Here is a 23,066-nt window from a genome sequence, read left to right as displayed (position 1 = left end):
TGTCTCCATTGTCTGAAGGATCCTATTGCACAGTTAGAAGACAGCAGTCCAAGAGCAGAATGATGCTGGCTAGATGGGAATAGTGTTCTAAAAATTCTCCAAACCAGAATTGGAATGTGAATTCATACTGATGAATGCTTAGTTTCCCAAATCATATTTGTGGTTAGGGCTCCTTCTATGAAAGGAAGGAGAAAAAGAAAGAAGGTTGTGTCACTGTCTATTTTTCATGAGGCTAATGGTGTTTAGGACTGTGGGGAATTGGGTCTTGCGTCACTGAAAGAGCTAGTGACTCTGGGTAGGCTTATTGTTTGTGAACCTTAGTGTTTGTGTGTGTGTTAGAGAGTTTGCTAACTACCTTTGTGGTTAGGCTTCATTCTAAATGAACAGGCAGACTCTGGCCCTACAGAATCACCTTCTCTAGTCTGGGTAGTGGTTACCATGGTCACTTTCTGCTCCCTCTCCATCTGCTTGTGGAGAAGCATCATAGACTTCTCCCTTCAGTCCTCCTTGATGGCTGGAAGGTGACACAGAAACTTTTGGCCTGTTCATGTTCTGTCTTGTCTTTTCAGTTATCTAGGGAATGATTCCCTTAATTTATTTGAAGTTGCAAAGATATGTGTATGAAGAAGGAAAAAGATTAAAAAAATGAAAAGCCCTCAAATTTAACTTCTTTGTATGGGTATGTGTGTGTCTATGTGATATGCTTAACTAGTTAGAGAATACATACCTTAAGTATTCATGATGCTAGGCAATGGTTTATTTTATACTTGAGTTTACTTGACAATATAAATCCCAAACCCTGGTCACTTGAGTCAAGATATTTCTACACATTTTCTGCCAGTTGATTTTGCCAACAGTTTTCAATCTCATTTTCTCTAGGTTAGTAGATAGTAAAGCAAATATTTCTACTATGCATTTGGAGATTATGATTTAAGATTTAGCACTCTAGATCTTGGCTAGAGTTGGTACAATGCTTTCTATGTTCACAAATCCTTAGCAACACTTCCATACTCCCAAATTTCCCTTCTTATCTCTTCACAGTACAAATAATTAAAGTGTTATAATATGCATTAGGAAAGACCCAATTGTACTAACATCTTTCTATAATCCTGTTATTAAAAAATGACTGGAATTTTGTTAATGCATAGCTTATTTTCATGTTTAAAAAAAAAACAATCTTGTCAAGTATCCCTTTGCTAGCACATTTTCTTAGTTGTATTCTAGTCCAAAACTTTACAGACATTGCTAAAATGTTTCAAGAGATCAGCAGCACACCAGCTCCTTCAGAAAGGCTAGGTTAGATGCCACTCTACCAAAACAATCCAGCCATGGAAAACAGTCCAGTCATCTAGATTTTAAAAATTTCAAATTGGTCTTGCTTTCCTTTATCCTCTTTTTGATCTCTAGATACTATTCTCTATTTTATTGCAAATTGGAGATTTACCCAATTTTATTTCAAAGTGGAACTTTTAAATACAGAAAGCCAGAGGTTGTCAAAGGAATTGAATATTTAATATTTAATCTGAACTGAGTAACACTATGAAATATATAAAGTCCACTTTTATTATTAACTTTGAGAGAAATGTAATAGTAATCTATTTGTGTTTTCTTCTATCTAAATAGAAAATTCATTGGGAGGAAATCTATCTATAAACGTGTTGTCCGCATATTAGACCCAAATGTAACCACTTCTGTTAATATTGCTGCTATATTTAAGTCATGAGTGATGAAAATATTATCTAAATAAATGCTTTAAGTATCTCAAGGTTGATCTCAAGGTTGAGGTTCTTACAATGGTCTTGGTTTGGGGAAAATGGCTCAGGTATGTTTTGACTCAGATATGTCTCCTCAGAAATATATTGTGGCAAACATCTTACCATAATGACAATACTACTGTTACTATCACTTCAGATAAAAAATACTACTGAATTTAGTGTCTGTCTATAGATGGTTTGACGTTGCCTCCAACCATTTAATCATCCTTTTTGACAAGTTGTTTCTAAATATTCCCTCCTGGCTGGGTAAACCCCTCTCCTGCCCCCTAGTGGAGGGTTTGACAGTGCACCAGCAGCTAGGACAACCAGCGATTATTTATTGATCACCTGCTGTGTGCCAAGCACTGTGGAGGAAGCTGGAGCGTGTCCAGATCTGGGTAGAGTTCAATGCCATGCAGGGGCTTTGTAAGATGATTTAGGATTGAGCAGATACTCTAGTTTTTGGGCCTTGTGGCTCTTCACCCGGGGGCCTCTTCAGGACCCCAATCTCACCCGTGTTGCTCTTGGAACCTGACTGGATGCTTCTCTGGCCACCAGAAGCTTCTAGCTACAGCCAGTTTGAGACAGAGAAGCTGGCTGCCCCTTGGCGGGCCTGGTTATAATTTGCGTCCTCTTGTATAGAGCTGTCCAGTTTGACCTGTAGTTACAACCAATCCTGGATCAGCATTGTCAGACCTCGGTTCCACCACACTCTGTTTGAAGAGCCCCATTTTGTGCAGTGGCAGCCACAACAAAACCCAACTTTCCTCTGTGACTTTGTTCTTTTGATTTTTAATAGATCAAAGACGTGGAGGGAGGAAGGAAAAGCAGGGGAGGGGGAAAAAGAGAGGGGGTAGGGATTGTTGTCGTGTCAAGATGCAGCGCCCATTTGAGGCCACTAGCCCCATTAGAAGGGAAAAGTGCACGGAAAGGGGCGAGAAACCTGCACTTGGCGCTGCATTGTTTGGGGGATTCGAGCTGCGGCTGCCCCTGCCGCCGCCATACAGTACAATCTCCATGGCAACGCAACCTGCTGCTGCAGCCGCCAAAGTTGAAGGCGTTTGAAAGGGCTTGAAGAGACTAGAATCACAACCCTATTTCGGTTCTCCGGGAACAACGGGTGAAAATGAAGCAGAGAAAGATAGGAGAAGAGGAAAAGGAGAGGACGAGCAGAAGGGAGAGAGAGGGAGGAAGGGAGAGAGAAAGAGAGAGAGGGAGAGAATATAAATGAATGAGGGAGGGAAAGAGAAGAGAGAATATGAGAGGGAGGGAGGGAGGGAGGGGGAAAACCAAGAAAAACCCCACCCCAAGGCTGTGAATGCTGGCATTGTCCCTTCTTTTCTGAATCTGATTTACCATATCATAACCCCCAGGAAGAAGAAAACATCAATATCCCGAAGGAATGGAGATGTTTCTATGGAAAACCTAGGAATTTTAGTCCATAACAGATCTGGTGTAAAAAAAATCAAAGAGATCAAAGGCAGAGCTCCCTGGAGTATAGATGCGTTTCTGAATTAAAGATGGACGATCCAGACTACAAAGTACTTTTTTCTTTTTATTCAGTCCTCTGTTTCCATTTCAAGGGAGGCGCTGGCCTCGTCATATCAGAACTAGACCATCATTGCAAACAATGCCATGAACAAGGAGGAATGGGGGCACCAGGAATTTGGCTTCCTGTGCCCCAGCCTGGTTTCCAGTCATCTTCTCCAGTGGGTCTCAGTGGAAGTGTCAGCCCAGCCCTCCTTGTAGAAGGAGTTCCTGGGGAAAAAACCACCATCACTCTCAATCCTACTGGGATACTTCAGAAAAATGAGATCTGCTGAAATTAGGGGAAGGAAAGTTGTATTAGGCTGGCTTCTTGCCTCACCAAATTATGCTCAGAACAGTCAAAGGCTCAGTGTGGCAGTTCTGGGATGGCCAGGAAGCAGCAGGATCTTTAGGCCTAGATGTGGGCTGGGGGTGGGGGTATAGGGCACCCTGGGTCTGGAAATTTTAGGCCAGCCCCAACAGTTGTCTTTGCAGGGTGGGTTCCTGGCAGTTCTTCCAAGAGAGGGGCTCATCAACGAGGAAGACTTTGAGGGGGGCAACTAAGTGAGGTAACTCCTGCCTTGCAGCACCTCAATTTGTACATATAGGAAACAAATTCTAAATGTTTTTGAGATGCTCTTGGCAAGAAAGACTAGCTGACTTCCACTTTTTTTTTTTTTAATTTAAAGAGAGTTGCGAAGTCAGGGATGGGCATTCCAGGGTGCCTCAGGGAAAGAGCATGGAAAGGAAAGACCAGCAGCAGTCCTAGATGAATGTCTTGCCCATGTGCACAAATAGAATTCTCTGGCCTGGCCTGCACTGTGTGTGTGTGTGTATGTGTATGTGCACTTACTCAGAAAAGGCATGTCCCCATCCTCCAAGTGGCTTGTGGGCTTCTTCTGGACCTTGTGGCTGGGAAATTAAAACAGTAAATATTCATATGCTAGAGACTGTCTGCTTCCTCCAGAAAGGAGTGAAGACAATCGGCCAGATGGGCCCTGACATATGCGTGAGGAACCAAACTTCCAGAGGCCACAGGCCTTTGCCCAGCAAGCCTCCCCTTTGATTTCTGCAAAGCCAATGCCAGCAGATATTAGAGAAGTCAATTAAGTTGTTTGCAAACACACGCGGGCCAGTGTGGACCATGGAGGGGAGAAAGCCGGTTCCCAGGGTGGGATCAGCATCTGAACTGGCTGTCAGTGGCCCTGGGGTCAGGCCCAACACTAAGTAAACAGTGCCTGTGGCCAAGGGGCTCCTTTGTAGAGACCACAGCTGTCCAGCGGCGCATTGTCTGGCCAGGGCTGAAGATTCCGCAGCTATCCCAGCACAATCTCTGTGCACAAAAACAGAGCAGGGCAGGCTGCACTTCCACTCTCACTTCCCCCAAGGCCATGAGGGCTTGTCTTCTGTCTCTCCTACAGCAGCCCAGCCTCTCCAGACATTTTTTTCTCCTTAAGTAACAGAGCACTGCACAGGTGGAAAAAAAAAAAATCCAGAACCTGGGGGAGTGTGGGGGTACAGGAAGGAAAAAAGAGCCCTCCCCTTTCCAGGAATGGTGGTGGGAAGAATATCGTTGCAGAACAAAAGAATAGGAGCTTGGAAATTGCAGTGAAGCTGAAAGCAAGAATGATCAGGGGATCTTTGTTTGTCCTGAGTTGTCTGACTCAGAGAATTTGGTGTACATGTCTGAAGGCAGAAGGAGGGGCATGGGAAGGGGCCCTGTAACACCTTTCCTGAGCTGCAGGATGGGGGTTGGTCTTGGGACTTGGGCTCACTCAGGGGGTCCAACAGACTTGTCCCAAAGGTTCAATCACCTGGGTGGCACTTTGCAGGCCTGAATTTTTCCTGAGGATGAAAATCCAAATTTCAACACACTTTCCCCACAACACTGCTCTCCCTCCAGGAAGCAAAGGTGTGAAGGGCACTTGAAGCCCTGGGCAGGGGTAATGGAAGCAGGTGATCCAGAGCTTTAGGCTGGTTTTGTCCAGCACAGCCTCTCCCACAACTACAGGGCGACTTCCACCTGTGGCCTAGAGCCAACGCTTCCTAGAGTAAAATGACTTTTCCCTTCTGAAGCCCAGAGTAAGTGGAATACAGGCTCAGGGGAGATTGGCACCACAGCCAGCTTGTGGAGATCAGGGGTGCTCCTGAGATGAGGCCTCTGACAACTTCCAGACCCATCTCCACACAAATACACTCTGCAGACTCTGTGGCTCTCACTTCAGAGGGATTTGTGGGACATATTTCTCAGAATTTAGTTCTGCGTGGCCAAATCTAAGGCTGGTCTGGCTTTCAGGCCCTCATTGAACTCAAAGTCAAGGAAGTGGTTCAGATCCTCAGAGAGACAAGCTTGACCACCTAAAACAAGAGTGGTGCCTGAGTCCAAAAATCTGGCTAATGACACTAGCCTCCTAGCTCTGGAAAAAAAAAAATTAACAAACCCCCCCCCCAAAACCAAAAAGAGTTGGCTGCTCTTCTCTCAGTATTTGGCACTAATTCCCTTATGACCCCCTTTCTCTATTTAGGAAAAAAAAAAGCAAACATTAAATTCCATTTTGAATAACAGCTGTCTGCCAGATATTGGGGAATAAGACCATTCATCTGGCTTGGGTGGTTTCTCTCTTATTCTTTTTACTTAGCAAACTCCTAGATATAGAAAGTTGGAGGCAAACATCATACCAAAATTTTAAAACACTGTCAGGGTGTTGCTGCTGAAAAAAACCTCTAGTACCTGGCTCAGTAAAAACCTTTGACTCTAGACAGAAGGGTTTCAAGAACTTAAGCTTCTGCCATTTTCTGCTAATGCTCAAGATTTGCATAGTTTTAAACTTTTTTTTTTTTTAAGGTCCGAGAGAATAGCAGAGGGTTAAGCGAGGGCCAGAATTCTGAGAAGCAGAAGCTAGAAAGTTCCTGATATACAAGTGTATCTGGGGGCAGGTGGGGGGAGGGGATAATCACTGAGGTCCCTGCCCATCCAAGCCAAATTGTCAAAGTTTAATTAACATGAAGAATGGATGAGTTTTAAGCATTCCGACATTAGCTCTAATTGCTTTTGTGTGCGTTATTTGCTGTGGTGGGGGAGGTGGGAGGACCTCAATCAACTACTGGATTCCAGGAAGTCTGTATTCCAGTTTCCCTAACCAGGAAACCCATAGGAATTAAAAGGAAAAATTTGAAAATTGGTGGGTGCCTCCCATCCCGGCCAGCGGGAGAGGGGATGAGGCAAGCCTTTTTTCCCTGTCAACAATCAGTACAGAATCCCGGGGGAAATGACAAGGGGGACGGGAGCCTCCTTATATGGTCAGGTGTGTAGATGCTTTCCAGAGCCTTCTTTACAGAACTTACTTGCAACCTGAAAGGTTTTCTTTGTTTGTTTGGTTTGGTTTTGGTTTGGTGAGACATTTGCTGAGGACAAATCCGATGGCAAATCGTTCCTCAGGCGATGGTCCAAATTCTTCAACTAGCTGGCGCTCGGGGGCGCGCGTGGCAGTAGAGACTGCGAGTCGCGCAAGGCGGCTCAGCTTCAACTTTCCAAACGCTGCGCTAGTCTTCTTCACTGGAATGGAGCCTGCCCTGCTCGTGGGGCTCCCCTATGAATTGGAAAGGATGTGGGAAAATATTGGGTAACTTTGCCACCTCCGCAACAAATAAACAGGGCAATTAAAGTGACACAGATGCTGGTGTTGGACTTCGCGGTTTCTATGATAATTAAAGCCAGAGACTTAAAAAAAAAAAAAAAACTCAATTAAGGCTAATGACGGGAGCTTTTCTTCTCCCTAATAGTTGGCGGGTTAAACCAATTAGATACATTCATCAAATTCTTTCCAGCAAGTTTTTATAGGCATTAGAATATATTCTCAATACAGCGCAGGAACTCATACACAACTAATCGCTTAGCGCAGGAGAAGGGGGGGGGATCGTCCTGCCCCGGGGTTTAGGAAAAGCATTCCCTCCACCCCGTTTTTGGACGCTGTTTGTGCAGGGGCCGGAGGGTTCAAGCATGGATTTTTTTCTAGCGCAACACTCGTCCCTTTCCCACACTTCTTTCCCTAAAAGTCTCTTGAAATTAACGAACTTTCCTTTCTCATAGCCCCTCTGAGTGGTTAAGGAGCGGACGTGTTTGGAAAAATCTAATTCTTCTTGGTGCAGAATAGTGCCTAGAAAAGGCCAGGATTAAGAACACTGAGAATGGCAATCAAATAATAGGAAAATCGTATTAATTCTCCTTTTGCAGTTGCCCTAGAATCTGCTGCGGAGGCCAGAAGAGAAGTATTTCTAAGGGGCCCAGATCGTAGAGGGAGAGGGGAGGAGCCGCAGAGGAAGGCCAGTCAGAAGGAGCCCCCAAGAACTGAGCACCCCAACATCCTGGCCCCACCAGGTCAGCCCGTCACAGAGCAAGACAATCGTACTGGGTAGATTTAAGACAATTTCTCCAAGTTTGGAGCTTGGACCCAGCCTACCCGGGAGAGCTGTAGAAATTGAACTTCTAGAGAGGCTGTCCCAGGCTCCTCTGAAATAGTTCCATTTGTTGGCTCAAACTCCATGCAATCTGCTTTTTGACCAAGGACTTCCTTTCCATCCCCACGGAGTGATAAGTACCTCTGGAAATTGTGGTGAAGAAGGAGGGAGAAATGATACCATGCCTTGATTCCTGCATCTGGTGGCCACAGGCTTTTCAACAACAGGTGAAAGGGAGTGGAATGTGGCCTCAAAGCTGATCCTAGTATCTCATATACATCATTTAACTGTGCCCATAGGTGTAACATTTTTATGTATATATATCTGTATTATATATAGACATTTCTATATCTATATTTATCTCATCTAATACGATCCACCAGTACTTGATGTATATTACAATATGCTTTTACTTTCTTTTTGTATATTACATGAGTACATTAAATGGCATATGTATATTACGTGGTGTATGTTATATATTAGGATTTGTATGTTTATGTGGTGATACATATTAGATATGCATTGTCATTTGGGAACTATATTGTATATTAAAAGACGATAATCAAATTGCATTTAGGGACCAACATTATCTAATAGGAAGCATATTATAAATTAGGTGATCTATACTAAGCTGGAGACATACATATACATTGGTTTTTAAAGTGTGTATGTACAAAAAAATTTGCATGATGCAGAGTAAAACCATTTGATCTTCAACCCTAGCTGGCCGAGACCAAAACGAGCACGTTCTTTGACTTGCCATTTCTAACCTGCATCACCTCCACCACCTTGATAAAAATAAGAAAGTCATAGAAATAGGTAGACCAACAAAACACTCTAACCTTCTCCTCATCGGGCCCCCTTGACTTCAAAGCTAGTTTCTTTGGGGTTTGAGTTTGGTTCCGCCCGGGACTATTCCCTTCGCATGGTAACTTTTCGAACCCCAACTCCGGGGTTCTGAGACCCCAGGCAAGGAGAGCTGAGCGAAAGGCGTGACTCAGCTCTAGTCCCACCACCAGGAAATACGGTAGTTGACTGGGAGGAATAAGGTTCTAGGTGAGAACCAGTATTTGTATTATTAGTCAAGTAAGTCAGCGGCTCTTGAATGTGAGTCTGTGACACCAGGTTGCAAGTGAAGAGGGGAGCAGGGGAGTGGGAAGTTCGAAAAGCTTCGATATGCAAGAGGAAAAACTCTTTTGAACCTTCCACGCAGATGGTGCCAATCCGCCGGTAATCATTTTCCAGCTCCTCCGGAAGCTGGTCTCCAAACGAAGGCCCAAAGTAAATAAACACCCCCGTCCCTTCTCAAAGTCATGCCTTTAAAGGCAACACCGTCGGCCTAATTACGCTTGAATTATGCAAGGAGCTCCGCGAAAGATAGAACTTTAGACAAATAATTGCGCCATTGTGCGCGGCCGGCGGGCCCAGTTTTCATCACTCCGCGCTCGGAAGGCGGTGAGGCTCGCAGCCACCTGAAAACCGCCGCCGGGGGCCGAGCCAGAGACTCCTGCCTAATTAACCTACTTTTCCACCCGGTGGATGTCAAATTGCTGAAAAAGGGTTGGCGGAGGAAAAATAGGGACACCAGGGTTCCCCATCCTCCCCAACCCCCCGGAGTCAAGCAAAGTTGCTTTGCCAACTGTTGTGATTCCTTGAAAGCTTTTGCAGTTCAGGCAAAAAAACTTGAGATGTCCAGGGAATTTCTAAGAAAATCTTTCTGGACTATTAGGGAAGCCTTGAGGAGACAACGTTTTGAAAAACGAAAGCCTTGTCTCTGTTTCAGTAGTGATACAGTAAATCACTCGTGGTCAAAGCAGTTCTCAAAAATCGGGAAATGGGATAATGAGAAGACACTCCCCCAATAATCTCTAGAGTAAAATTAATTTTCCAAATGAGAATGCATTTGAGTTCACCTCACATATAATTTCCTTAATGACTAGCTGAAGTTAGGGATTTTACCCCAGAGAGATCGTACTCTGCTATAAGTTTGGTAAGGGTCACTCTGCTGATCACCCAGCTACAATTATTAATATATACTTATTTCCCATCAAAACCAAGATTCATCCTCATTTACGTTAATTTGGCAAGGACTGCATTTGTATTTTTAGGACGGAGGAATCACATTTGGATCATGTTCTCAAAAAAAAACCTGTTGTAATTCCAAACTTCACGAATTCCTAAAATAATTGAATAACATACTATTTGGCTTATTAAGTATCTTAAATAATTCCTTAACATTAGCAAAATTTACTAGTTCTCTGTGAAGGTAATTTTGGAAGAAAGTGTATAAGCTTTGAAGTTTATGGAAGAGGAGGGTGAATGCGTGTTAGAACAGAAAACTAAGAGTCCTTGTAGATTGTTAGAAAGATTTTCTTTGAAAAAAATGTAGATATTTTGCTATTCAATTAGTTGATCCCCTCTAGCTTTAAAAACTCCGCAGTACTTTAGCTAAAGGTGCACAAAAATTTTTTTCAGAGGTCTTATGTATATTTATTCATGGAGCCCATGGTAACCAGTAGTTTATAAGCAGAGATAGTAGAGTTGTCTGGTGGAGGTAAAATGCTTCTGAAGTGAGTTCCTGAGAGGCCAGTTCCTGAGTGGTGTGTTTTCTTTGGGAAAGTTAGTTATCAGCGCATAACTGTCTCAGTGGAAATAGTCAGGATGCCTTGAGTTAACCGGCTCTGAATCCCACAATTAAGTGTATTCTGCATTTTTCAGTGACCATTTTTTTTCTTTTCACATGCACACAGATAAACCTCTGTATGCACAAATATATAGACAAACAAAAAAATACACCCAGAAAGTTAAGTACAAACATGAAAACACCAGTGACAGGAGAAGAGTAAAAGTAAGATGGAATTAGAGAGGGTGAGGGCTGTATGTAATGTCGGCTGAGTCTGTGACTCTAAAAAGTGCTAATTTATGAAATCCCTTCCCACCTGGCTGAAGATGTAGGCACCTTTGGGTAGCTCCTGACTAGGTAACTAGAAAGTGAGCACGAGGCCCTGTAATATGTGCTTCCTCAATAATAAGAATTAAAATGGGGAAAATTGTTCTAATCTTGTGTTTAATAAGAATTTAGGAGTTTAGGAAACCTGACACATGTCTATTTTGAGTCTATAAAGTAAAATATTTGTATTAATTGCCCCTTTCTGTCCCCTAAACCTCTCTGTATACATTTTCCTGTTTACCTAAAACTGCGTCAAATTTTATGTCTCTGATAATCTATATAAACCCTGAAGCTTTTGTATTCCACCTCTTGATCATCACTTAAAAAATTAAGAAATATTCATCATAAATGAATAATCTGATTCCTAGGATTCTACAATGGTTTAATTTTTTTTCTATTGCTTTTAATTAAATATCTCTTAATTGCTCCATCCACAACTCTCCTTTAACATAGGGCTGTGTTTTAGTTATTTCTAAGTATGTTTGTAGCATGGTTCTTTGATTAAAAGTTATTTTTATTCTCAGTGTTTTTGAATGAAGTTTCCTTAACATAATAAATATCTATGGCCCCGGAAATTTCATGAAGTTCTGGCCCATGGCTATTCAGACTCAGGCTATTTTCATTATATTATTATTGTTATATATTTGAACAAGTGAGTAGAACCATTAGTGCATTAATTGTTCTAACAAAAAAGTACATAAGAACTATTTTTCCTATTTCTTTAAAAAACACCTTGCTTGTAATGGCTTAATATGCCTTTTCTTTTAGCTCAGACATCCTCTCTCAGGAAGATTTCAAAGCAAAATCATAACCCAGCCATTGGAATGATGGATGCTAGGGAAAACAAAGTTTCATGGGCTTTGATCTGTGTTTGGTCAGATTGTAAAAAACATACGTGATTGTCTTAGCTTATTGATGGACTGAGGGAATATTTCAGGGAAGTTCTAGTATCCTGGTATGTTTAGGGATGAGAATGGGGAGTTAATTATAAATTCTTTCCAAAGGAAAAATTTCCTGTAATATTTGTTGCTTTCAATATCAACAAATCTTATATTGGAAATATGGGTGTGTTGACCTCCATTAACTAAGTTGGAGGTTTAAAAAGTTTGTATTATATCATCTTATTAAGTATAAATGTGAATTAAATTAAGATAAATATTTAAGTAATCAATATGCTTTAAAATATTTGTTATATGTGTGCCTATATACACACATACATATATACACACAGATTAAATAAAATTTATAATAGTTTAAAATCATTTTTATGGGTTCATTTTTTATACAAGTAAAGCTACTACTAATTAGATAGTTTTTAAAACTCGTTATTTAGCCAAAGTAACGATGATAAAATCAACTAATTGCTAGGGAATAAGACTGATATAATGATATAATCACCTTCTCTAAACATCACTGAGATTTCAATATTTTAGATTTACTACTATCTTGTTAAATATGTTTCTCTTGCAGGAGCTTTAATTTGGATATTTGTTGAGTCACACTTTTAATATGTTAGTATTTATTAGACAACATAACATTACCTTGCAGCTAACTGGGAATCGGTTTTCTATGAGTGCTTTTGTAAATGTAGAAAATATTTATTTACAATTAATTCCTTTATAACAACATCTTAACTATTTTCTACCCTATTCAACTCAGTAGATCTTTAAAACAATATGGTTATTTGTATAATACAACTATGAAATAAAAAGAAGCTACCAAAGCTGTTGGTTACAGTGATACCTAGCTCAGGCGGACACATTTTATTTTGGAGGTGGAAATGATAGTCCAGAATATATTAGTCCAACCTGTACTGAAATGCTCGGCTTCAAAACAAGGGTGTATGCAACCCAGCTGCCTTCCTGGGAGCAGGGAGGCTTTTACCAGCTGCCTGTTTGTTTTTCAGGTGGAGAGTTCACTCTTTTTTTCAGTCATGATGAACCTGATGGGTTAAACCTTGTGTATGGTCTCTGGAAGAGCACTTAGGCCCTTTTAGTTCTAAAAAAGCTAATGTCCTTTTAATTTTCTATAGTATTGACAGTTAAAAAAATCCAAAGATATTATGTATGGAATTATTCTGATCAGCTGCTTATGTGTGTGTGTATGCATTCACACACACACACACACACACACACATACATACACACACACATATATGTCAAAAGAATGTTTTTATATATCCACAGAGAATCACAGAGGATTAGACATTATCATTGTTTTATTTTATTATATTGAAACAGCCATTTAGAAAACATTTATAAAATTAAAATTGCCTGAAAGAATTTGAAGAGAACCATGTACATTTAGCAATATAGTAGGGGAAAGATTAACATCAAAGCTGGTTGAAACAAAATACAAAACAAAATATGAGAGTCTAATGGATTTCTCATTATTTAGGCAACTTGGGAATAGAAGGTGGTTTAAGAGGCTTGTCTTTGTTGGAGATCTAAATATCACTTACACTGGATCCTTTCTTTTACAAACGAAGAAAATGAGGGTCATGGAAGTGAACTGATTCTAATCAATCTAGCTAGTCCAGGACCAGATCTATGTCTCCTGGTCTTCATCCAGATTTTATTTATAGGACAAGGAACATTAACGGTGACCGTAATCTCTTTGAAAGGCAAATCTGTGCCTCTCACAAATTTATCGTCCTTGCATATGCCTTGGAACAAAAATTTGTTAATGAAAACAGTAAAATTGAAGTCCTGAGTGTGGACCACATTTCTTGAGGAAAGCAAGACTAAATTTACTCACCAGCAACCTATTCTATTCTGGAAATGCTGGAATAAGGGTACAGTAGGTATGATATGAGAGGATGCTATTTTTAGTGGACTCTTATTTGAGAGAAAAGGAGGTCCTTGGTCAGTCCTCGGTCAGTCCTTGGTCCACTGATGAGTCCAAGACTGAAATAAGTGAGGTGACATAGACACATACACTAAAGGAGTTTTTAGAAGCTGTAAGGACCAAGATTAGTGCCATAATTTGTGAGCGGGTAGGGCTTGCACAAGGACAGTGGGTAGAATTCTGGAAGCACAATTTTGCACAGAATATATTACCCAAATACTAAATGCATAGTAGTGAATAACTTAAAATATGTATATATACTTGATTATTATTTTATTTTTCTGTATGGTATTTAGGGAGCAAAAAGCTATTGGCCTAGAAATGATGTTAATTGCCTTGTATTTCATTTATTTTTTTATTTAATCTTTTTTTTTGTTGTTCTTTTTGCCATTTCTTGGGCTGCTCCTGCTGCAGATGGAGGTTCCCAGGCTGGGGGTCGAATTGGAGCTGTAGCCGTCAGCCTACGCCAGAGCCACAGCAATGCTGGGATCAGAGCCGCGTCTGCGACCTATACCACGGCTCACGGCAACGCAGGATCCTTAACCCACTGAGCAAGGCCAGGGATTGAACCCACAACCTCATGGTTCCTAGTTGGATTCGTTAACCACTGTGCCACTACAGGAAATCCTGTATTTCATTTTTACTCTTTTTTTTTTTTTTCTTTTTTGTCTTTTTGCTATTTCTTGGGCTGCTCCCGTGGCATATGGAGGTTCCCAGGCCAGGGGTCGAATCAAAGCTGTAGCCACAGGCCCATGCCAGAGCCACAGCAACGCAGGATCCGAGCCGCGTCTGTGACCCACACCACAGCTCACGGCAATGCTGGATCGTCAACCCACTAAGCAAGGGCAGGGACAGAACCCGCAACCTCATGGTTCTCAGTCGGATTTGTTAACCACTGTTCCACGACGGGAACTCCTCATTTTTTTTTACTCATTTTGTAATGAGCGAACAAATCAGTAAAATTTTGCCTTAAAAAGTATTTTTCCTGTCCCTACTCTTTAAACTGAAAAAGATAGTTTCCCTCAAATTAAATCAGTTCTCCAGGAAAACAATATTTGATCAATTAATGATTGCACAAAGGCTTTAAATATTACAAGATTTAGAATAACTCTCGGAAAATATTTTATTATCTGAAATAAGTAAGTTTTGTTAATGTTGATACTTTGGTGGTCTAGTGTCTTCATGAACTGACAGAAATATCTGGAGTATATCGTTTGAGTTGGGGAAGTGGTGTCTTTTCTTGCCTACATTTGCCAGTATCTGCCTTATGTAATCTAAATTTATTGCTGCACTCTGGCAGTGGAAATTGGGGAAGATAGTTGGTATGCTGCCCTCCCAAAATGTCCTATTAGGCTTGAGAATTAGCCTAGCCTTATTGTTTATTTATTTTTTGGCCATGGCCCTAGCATGTGAAAGTTCACCATCCAAGGATCAAACCCACACCACAGTAGTAACAATGCTAGATCCTTAACTTGCCTGGCCTTCTTAATACCGAATCAAGAATGAGGATATTTATATGAATACCTGTATTGGGAAGTACATGATCTTTTAAGGACTGAGAATTTTATTTATCCTGTTTAGATGTTCCTAGGTCATCAATTTACTTCTTCCTTCTTTTTTTAAAAATAAAATTCTATCCAATAGCAAAAGACCTTTCTAATTGATAATATGATAGGGTCATAATATAAATATTGGGTTTTTTTTGCTTTTTTTTTTTTTTTTTGCGTTTTTGTCTTATTAGGGCCGTGGCAGCATATGGAGGTCCCCAGGCCAGGGATTCAATTAGAGCTGTAGCTGCAAGCCTACGCCACAGCTGCAGCAACACCAGATCCAAGTTGTGTCTGTGACCTATACCACAGCTCACGGCAATGCTGGATTCTTAACCCACTGAGCGAGGCCAGGCATAGAATCCGTATCCTCACAGATCCTAGTCAGTTTTGTTTCCACTGTTCCATGATGGGAACTCCTAGATACAGTTGAAACCTTTTTTTCAAGGTATTTTGTTGTTGGTGGTATTACTTGGAAAAGATATCCCATTTGCTGTTGGCATACTTTAACTGAGATTCTCTTTTCTTTTTACTGAGCAATATAGAATTAGGTTGGGGTCATGCAATCAGTGGAAGGTATCAATACCACAGGATACTGCCATAGAGAGGCAGTATTTGGAGTTTTTAGTTCAACAGAAAGATTGACTTGATTTTATTTGGATGTGGGGATAAAGCATCAGGATATAGGGAGGAAGGGGATTATTTCATTCTGTGTCTGATGAGAAGTGACCCCTTCCAGAGAGTGTTACATTTTGGATAATATTTAGAAAATGTGGATAGTTTTATAGTGAATTGGATTATAATTTACTGAAACCACTGAAAAAAACAGAGATTCTTTTGGCATTTGAAAAATTTGAGCTAGTAAACACCTGATTTTTATGGATTAGAGGCAATGCAGTTAAAAATTAAACACCATTCCTATGAAAATATACAAATAGTAATGAAAATTGAAGTCAATAATAATAAAGCTGAATTTATCATTACTATTCTGTTTATGGTTATTAACATTAATATTATAGCTTTTAATGAAAGTAAGGGAAGTATCTGGTGTCTTTAAAAAACAACAACAAAAAACTATTTGGAGAGCTTCAGAAGTAAGGTGGTGATCAGATTGCTTTGACCCATGGTTTCAGAGGGAAAGTTGCTGTACTTCCTGTGTGAATAACTGCACTTACTCCTGGAACAGACATGTGATAATGGTGACAAAGCAACACAAGTGACAAAACGACTCCAAAGAAAGGCATAGTCATTGCTTATAAGTGTGTTGAGGATTGATTTTTTTTTTAATGTCATTTGTTGTAGGTTTGATACAAACTATATGTGATTAGAGTTTTATGTAGAATGAAGCAGAGAGTTGGAAGCATAATGAATTCACACATTCAGATTTGACAGTTTTCAATGACATATTGGGGCATAGAGTTGAGAATTCCTGAGTCACACAGTGTGCACTGGAAGGGCTGGAGGTGTGATGAATAAAGACAGGAAGGTGGGCAGGAAAATGAGAACTGGAATAATAACTAAGTTTTGTTGCATGCTTACAAATAAACATTTTGTTTTCTTGGAAAAAATGCTTTGCTGAAACCCTTTGGAGAGTTCAGGTGTTTTGGGGCATGAGCCACCTGTTCTCCTTCCTTGGCTCTGCAATAAAGCCTTCTCTGCTCAAACAACAACAAAACAAAACAAAACAAAACAAAACAAAATAAAAATTAGATGGTTTTCTGAGTACTGAGCTGGCCCCCATTTTTTTCCCTCAAGAACAGATCCTTGGATCAATATCTTTTTAGTTTATGACACAAACCAAACTGTAACTCCCAACCTTAAATATAAATCCTTTCATTAAGTATTTGAATTTGGTCTAATTTGTCTTCTTTCTGCCTTGACAGTTTCTTTCTTTAGCTTCTACAATTGCATATGGATAATTCTTAAATGTCTCTTTCCAGCCCCAGGCTCCATCTTGACTTCTTAAGCATCATTTCCAGTTTCCAGATAGAGATGTATATTTCTTAATACATGGCTTGTCAAATCGGAGAGGTCCAAAATGGACCTAAAAATCTTCTCCATCTCTCCTCTTTGCTGCTCTTGAAGTCTATTTCATATTTTATTTAATGGAATCAGTAACTTTCCATCCTTCAAGTTCACAACCAAAGAGTTTTCTTTTCACTTCTTCCAGTTATGCCCACATTGCAATTTGTCTTTAAGTCCTCCAATTCCAGCTTGCCCCAATTTTTCCTTCTTTTACTTCTTTATTTCTTGTCATCTGAATAATTTTAATGTGATACTCTACCTAATTTTCCACCTTCCAGTTCATCTTTGATAACAAAGCAGATTATCTGAAGAGCTGTCATCCTTTCAGGATCAACCAGATATTGGGTACTTTACACAAAATATCCCATTCAATTCTCACACGTACCTCATTCCAGAAATGTTATCATTTATAAAGAAAATTGGGGCTCAACCACTTAAAGAAACTTTCCTCAGTACCTCCAAGAGAGTGACCACATAATTTCTCATTCAGAAACACTTTTGAGCATGAAAAGGGGGAGGGTGTACTATGAATAATTAAGTCCAGACAACTTAGGTAAAAAGGAATTTCCCCAGACAAAACCAGGACACACAGTTATCCACTCAGTATGGATTTGACTCAACCAGGATTCCATCCTGCGTCTGTCTGGAGAAATTCTGTAGCCATTTTGTGACCATGAAGGGAAGAATTGATTAGTTGAGGATGATAGGAAGGAAGGCAAGGAAGAAGTTGAACCTTTGATGACCGTCTTGAGCCACCTATTGCCCATTTTCATGTTAAGTAGATAATAAATATCCTTACTAAGTCATTTTATTTGGGATTATGTTACTCAAGGCTAAATATACTTTAACACCAAGAAAGACAGTGTAATCATTGTCAATAATATGTGATGTCTGCTAGAATAAGGGGAGTACAGGATACTTTGAGAGATCATTCAGAACCATCTACTCTAATCCTGTGCTTGTGTGTATGTGTATGGCAGAGAGAAGGTGGAGAGATTCCTGAAAGAAATAACATAAAATAGAAAATTGGGCATTTGATTGACTTCTGTTTATCTGTATTATTATACTTGGGAAATTGTAAGTTTTCTCTCCCAACAATTTTTGTCCTCAGTAATTTACAGTTGCTTTGCTTTGCAATTTTGATAGGCAAGTAATATTGACTGAGTTGCCAAGGTCAAAGAGATGCAGGGATTTAACTTGCAAAGTCACCTGAAAGTTCTGTTTTTATTTGACTTATGTTCTCACTTTCAATAGTTTGTCTCCATTTTCTTTCAAGCTTGATGATGTGAAGTATTACAATGCTAATTATTTTTTTGCTTCTGTTTTTCCTTTGTAAAATCTCCAGCTTTCTTTGGGTGATTTTTTTGTTGTGGAGCTGGCATTAACAAAAAAAAAAAAAGAACCCCTCTACATTCATAAGCGATTTGTTAAAAAGATGAAATGTATTGAGTTATTCAGAATTATACAAACAATGCCAATTGTAGGAAGACCACCTGTTCCATGATAGTCAGTCCTCAGAGATTTTAAAACACACTTTCTTCCCAAGCTTAATTACCTCAGGATGAGGCAATCCTGTGTGTCTGTTCAGAACCATTAATAACCTACTTCACCTGATTGCAGCAAGTGTTTTTTTTTCTTTCAGATTTGTCAAATGGTAAGTGTAAGGACTTTATGCTCTGATAAACAACAAAATTGACCAAATTTAGCAGTAGGTTTCAGCAAAAGGCAATTTTTTCTTTTGTTTTCTATCTAATTTGACAACTAATGGTTTTTAAAAGTTCAAAGCTGGATGATCTCTCCAGCACTCCTTGCTAGATTCTGATTAGATCAAGTACGGTCTGCTTCTGCTTTGTTTCTGGGAAATGTTCTCTGGGTGTCTTTCCTCCCATGTTTGCGTGATTTGACTGACAGATTGCTCTCTTTTTGTCTTCTGAAGATGGTGTCCTGCTCATGTATTCCATTTCTTTGGTTATTTCTAGTATTCACCATTTGATCTTTTTTTTTTTTTGTCTTTTTTTTGTCTTTTTGCCATTTCTTGGGCCGCTCCCACGGCATATGGAGGTTCCCAGGCTAGGGGTCTAATCGGAGCTATAGCCACTGGCCTACACCAGAGCCACAGCAACGTGGGATCCGAGCCGTGTCTGCGACCTACACCACAGCTCATGGCAACACCAGATCGTCAACCCACTGAGCAAGGGCAGGGATCGAACCCGCAACCTCATGGTTCCTAGTCGGATTCGTTAACCACTGTGCCACGACGGGAACTCCCACCGTTTGATCTTTTGTGACTTCCAGCCAGTCACTTAACCTCTCTGTGCTTTGGATTTATTATCTATGAAATGATGAAAAGCTAATGAGATAATGGGATATATTTTCTGAGTGAATGTTTTTCAGACCTTTACCAAAGGCCATTTGTAAAGGTATGCAAAAATCTAGTGTCAGCACCCATAGACCAACCCTATTTACTTTGTTTTCTAACCATTTCTAGGGGGCGGAGGGCCCAGTGCCGTAGCTCTCTCAACCCTGGCATTGCATGCAGGTGAAATTCATTTTAGGATGATTTTAAGAACAACTCAAAGGGGAAATGTAAGTACAGAATAAAAACTTAGAGTGGCTTTTGTATGGGGAAAATGGTGTGCTTTGTGATGATGGTGTGGGAGTGTGGGGATGAGGTTTGTGAGTTGATGGAATGCACAGAAGTCCAGGGGACATTTCTTGCATGGGACCTTATTTTAGAGACACACAAGTACATGTTCCTCCACTGCTGTGTACTTAGAGACTTCAGAACTGTGTCTTTGCAGAAGGTAGGTTTTCAATAAATATTTAATTTAAACTATGGAATTATAAAGATTTGGCCTTTGTAATTGAAATGGAAGCAACACCTGGAGTTCCTGTTTTGGCGCAGCAGAAAGGAATCCAACTAGGAACCATGAGGTTGTGAGTTCAATCCTTGGCCTTGTTCAGCGGGTTAAGGATCTGGCATTGCTGTGAACTGTGGTGTAGGTCTCAGATGCGGCTTGGATCTGATGTTGCTGTGGCTGTGGTGTAGGCTGGCTCTGTAGCTCCAATTGGACCCCTAGCCTGGAAAACCTCCATATGCCACGGGTGTGGCCTTAAAAGTAAAGAAAAAAAAATGACGCAACTCCAATCCATGCATTGTTAAGTGTGAAAATGAAAGCAAAAATACAGATAGAATGCATAGTATGTAAAAGTGGAAATATGCCAAGGAAGAATAGGGTAGCCCATAAGATATGATAGTTCAGGAGAAAAGAATTTAGGTGTTGCAAAAAAGAATCTTAACTAGTTTGCAAGAGACTCCAAAGCTCATACTTAAAGTCCACTTTAAAGATATATTAAGGGCAGGAAAATTACTGGAAAATCATTTAGATTTTTTATTTCAAGAGCAAAAATGGGTATGGAAAAAGGCCAAAGCTGTCTGATTCAATATCACCTTTCACAATTTATAAGGCTCATTGTGATCTATTCCTTCTCTAAGGCTAGTTGACTTATGACCATGTGGAAGTTATAAGCCCCTCTTTGTGCCTCAGTTTTTCTCACAAGTAAAATAGGGAAAATAATACTACCTATCTCCAAAAGTCCTTATAAGGATGAAATGAGATTATACCTGAAATGCACTTTAAAAAGAGTATAGCAGTGAGCACTCATTTAAGGTTAGCTGCTATTACTAACTATTATTATAATCACTACTACTATCAATATCACTATCACTGAGAGAAGGACTGAAAGCACGGACTTTGGAACCAGATTGCCTGACTTTAAGTCTTGGCTTCATGACTTGCTACCTATGGGTCTTTGGTCAAGTTACTTAGATCTCCAGGTTTCTGTTTCCTCGTCTATCAAATGGGGAGAATAAGACTTCCTTTATAGAGTTATCATTAATATTAAAGTGTATTAAAGGGTTTACATCTGTTCTTGGCTTACAGAACATTACTGTTGTGATGATGACTGTTTTTCTGAGCTCATCTTATCCTAGTCAGCCCTTAAGCCTCACTGATGTCTGTTCTGTTTCTCACATGCTCCAAGCACTTATACATCAGGTAGGTGCCTTGCTCATGAGTTCGCCTCTTCAGGCCAGGACTTCCTTGACCAAACCTTTTTGCTCCCCACCCACCCTCAAATATTCTTCAGGTCAGTTTCTGTCTCAGCATTTTCTATCTGACATTATCTTTGTGGATGCCTTGCTTTGTCATTTATTTTCTGACTTCTCTCACACTTAGGAAATTGCTATTAGTCTTGTTTGCTACTGTGTCCCACAACCCAGATCAGTATCTACCAGATAGTAAACATTCAAAAATAGTTGTCAGGAGTTCCCATTGTGGCTCAGCAGTAACTAACCCTACTAGTATCCATAAGGACTCCTGTTTGATCTCTGGCCTCGCTCAGTGGGTTAAGGATCCAGCATTGCTGTGGGCTATGGTATAGACTGGAAGCTGTGGCTCTGATTCTACCCCTAACCTGGGGGTTTCCAAATGTCACAGGTGAGGCCCTCAAAAACAAACAAACAAAAAAACCCAACCAAAACCCAGAAATAGTTGTCAAATGAACAAGTACAACTGTGATAGAGCCTAAAGTGGTCTGGAGATCCAGAAGGACTGCTTTTTGTCCTTGGAGACAGTCTAGAATGTGGTAATCAAATCTAGTCCATGTAGGTGACTCAGTAAGTTTGGGTCCAGCATTGGTGACTATATACTCTCTGTCAAAACAGAGATACTTTGGAGTTCCCATGTGGCCCAGTGGGTTAAGGATCTAGCATTGTCACTGCAGTAGCTCGGGTTTCTCCTGTAGTGCAGGGTCAATCACTGGCCTGGAAGTTTCCACATGATGTGAGCATGGCCAAAAAAAACCTCTCAAGGATACTTTGAGAATCAAAGGGGGTCCTATTAAAAATCATGTCGAGGCAACAAGCAGAAACCAGGATCTTCCAGGATAAACCTAAAATGTGACTGAGCCACATTAGAATTACAGATGATAGATACATAAAATGCTGATTCCTGGGCCTCACCCCATCTCCCCAGTGTCAGAATTTTGGGTAAAGGGGCCTCCAAGCATCTATATTTTAGGAAGTGCCTTGGGTGATTCTGAAATCTGACCAACATGCCAGAGGTTGAGAACCACTGGGGCTGAAGACTAGAACATCTTCCTTGGAGGCTTTGTCTTCAACCCAGGAGGCTTCCCTAAAGGTGTTAAATACTTATTAACACTGTTGTGTGGGAGCTGCAGTGGTGAGATTGCTGTTGGGAGCCAAGTGCTCATTAGCACTTGTATAGGAACCTCTGCCTGTTCTTGAGAGTTAATTTCTTGGCAAACAATGCGAGTCTTCACGAAGCACTTTTGCGGTGTGAGGACAAATTTGGGGTAATGTAGTGCAAATTGTAGGAAGTGAGTACATTAACACAAAAAAGATTTAATAAGTCTGGAGAAGAGATTTTGTATACCCGGCAAATGATGTAAATTTTGAGAAAAAAAAAGGTGAATTATGGTAACATAAATAAAAGCTAATCACTTATAGTCCAACCCTGTCTTTTAAGAAATAATGCTTTTGAGAGAATGTGTTGGAGTTTGCATGTCAGACTAACACATGCAAAATGTAAAACATTTTGTGGATTTTTGCCACATGTATCTTTGTGTTGGTGGCATGGGCAGTATTTTCTGATTATGGATAATAGTGGCAAATAAAGCCTTTACCTCTTTTCGATTTTTTTCTCACTTCTGTCAAGATTTCTTCTTGTCCATTTTGTCTCTCTACAGTGGGAGTGAACCACTGATTGCCCTTTGAGATTTTTCTCATGCCATCACAAATCATCTCTTTTCCATCCTTTTCCAGCCTCTTCAAATTCATTTCTCTTTTGAGCATCCCCGATGCAGAAAAATAATGTATGAATATATACTTTCATCAACTTAAAGTTTTACAGACAAACATGTAGCCTTGGTTTTTAA

The 23,066-nt window shown here is 40.3% G+C and overlaps 2 long non-coding RNA genes across 6 annotated transcripts in view; one reads left to right on the top strand and one right to left on the bottom strand.

The window, feature by feature from the left end:
* Positions 1 to 23,066, top strand: part of LOC106508354 — a 313,674-nt gene that overhangs the window by 6,707 nt on the left and 283,901 nt on the right. Inside the window, exon 2 of one of the 5 annotated variants that reach the window (XR_002337715.1) lies at positions 19,597 to 19,694. The exons of the other annotated variants lie outside the window; for them this stretch is intronic. This is a non-coding gene — a long non-coding RNA (uncharacterized LOC106508354). The remainder of the gene's footprint in view (positions 1 to 19,596; positions 19,695 to 23,066) is intronic. 5 annotated transcript variants of the gene reach the window in all.
* Positions 3,427 to 7,084, bottom strand: LOC110256313. The gene is made up of 3 exons (XR_002337718.1): positions 6,627 to 7,084; positions 4,135 to 4,193; positions 3,427 to 3,512 (listed from the first exon to the last, which is right to left on the bottom strand). It is a non-coding gene; the product is annotated as an uncharacterized LOC110256313 (long non-coding RNA).

This window comes from Sus scrofa, chromosome 13 (assembly GCF_000003025.6).
Source record: "Sus scrofa isolate TJ Tabasco breed Duroc chromosome 13, Sscrofa11.1, whole genome shotgun sequence".
NCBI classification, from domain to species: Eukaryota; Metazoa; Chordata; class Mammalia; order Artiodactyla; family Suidae; genus Sus; species Sus scrofa.
This window is presented reverse-complemented; position numbering and strand designations above follow the sequence as displayed.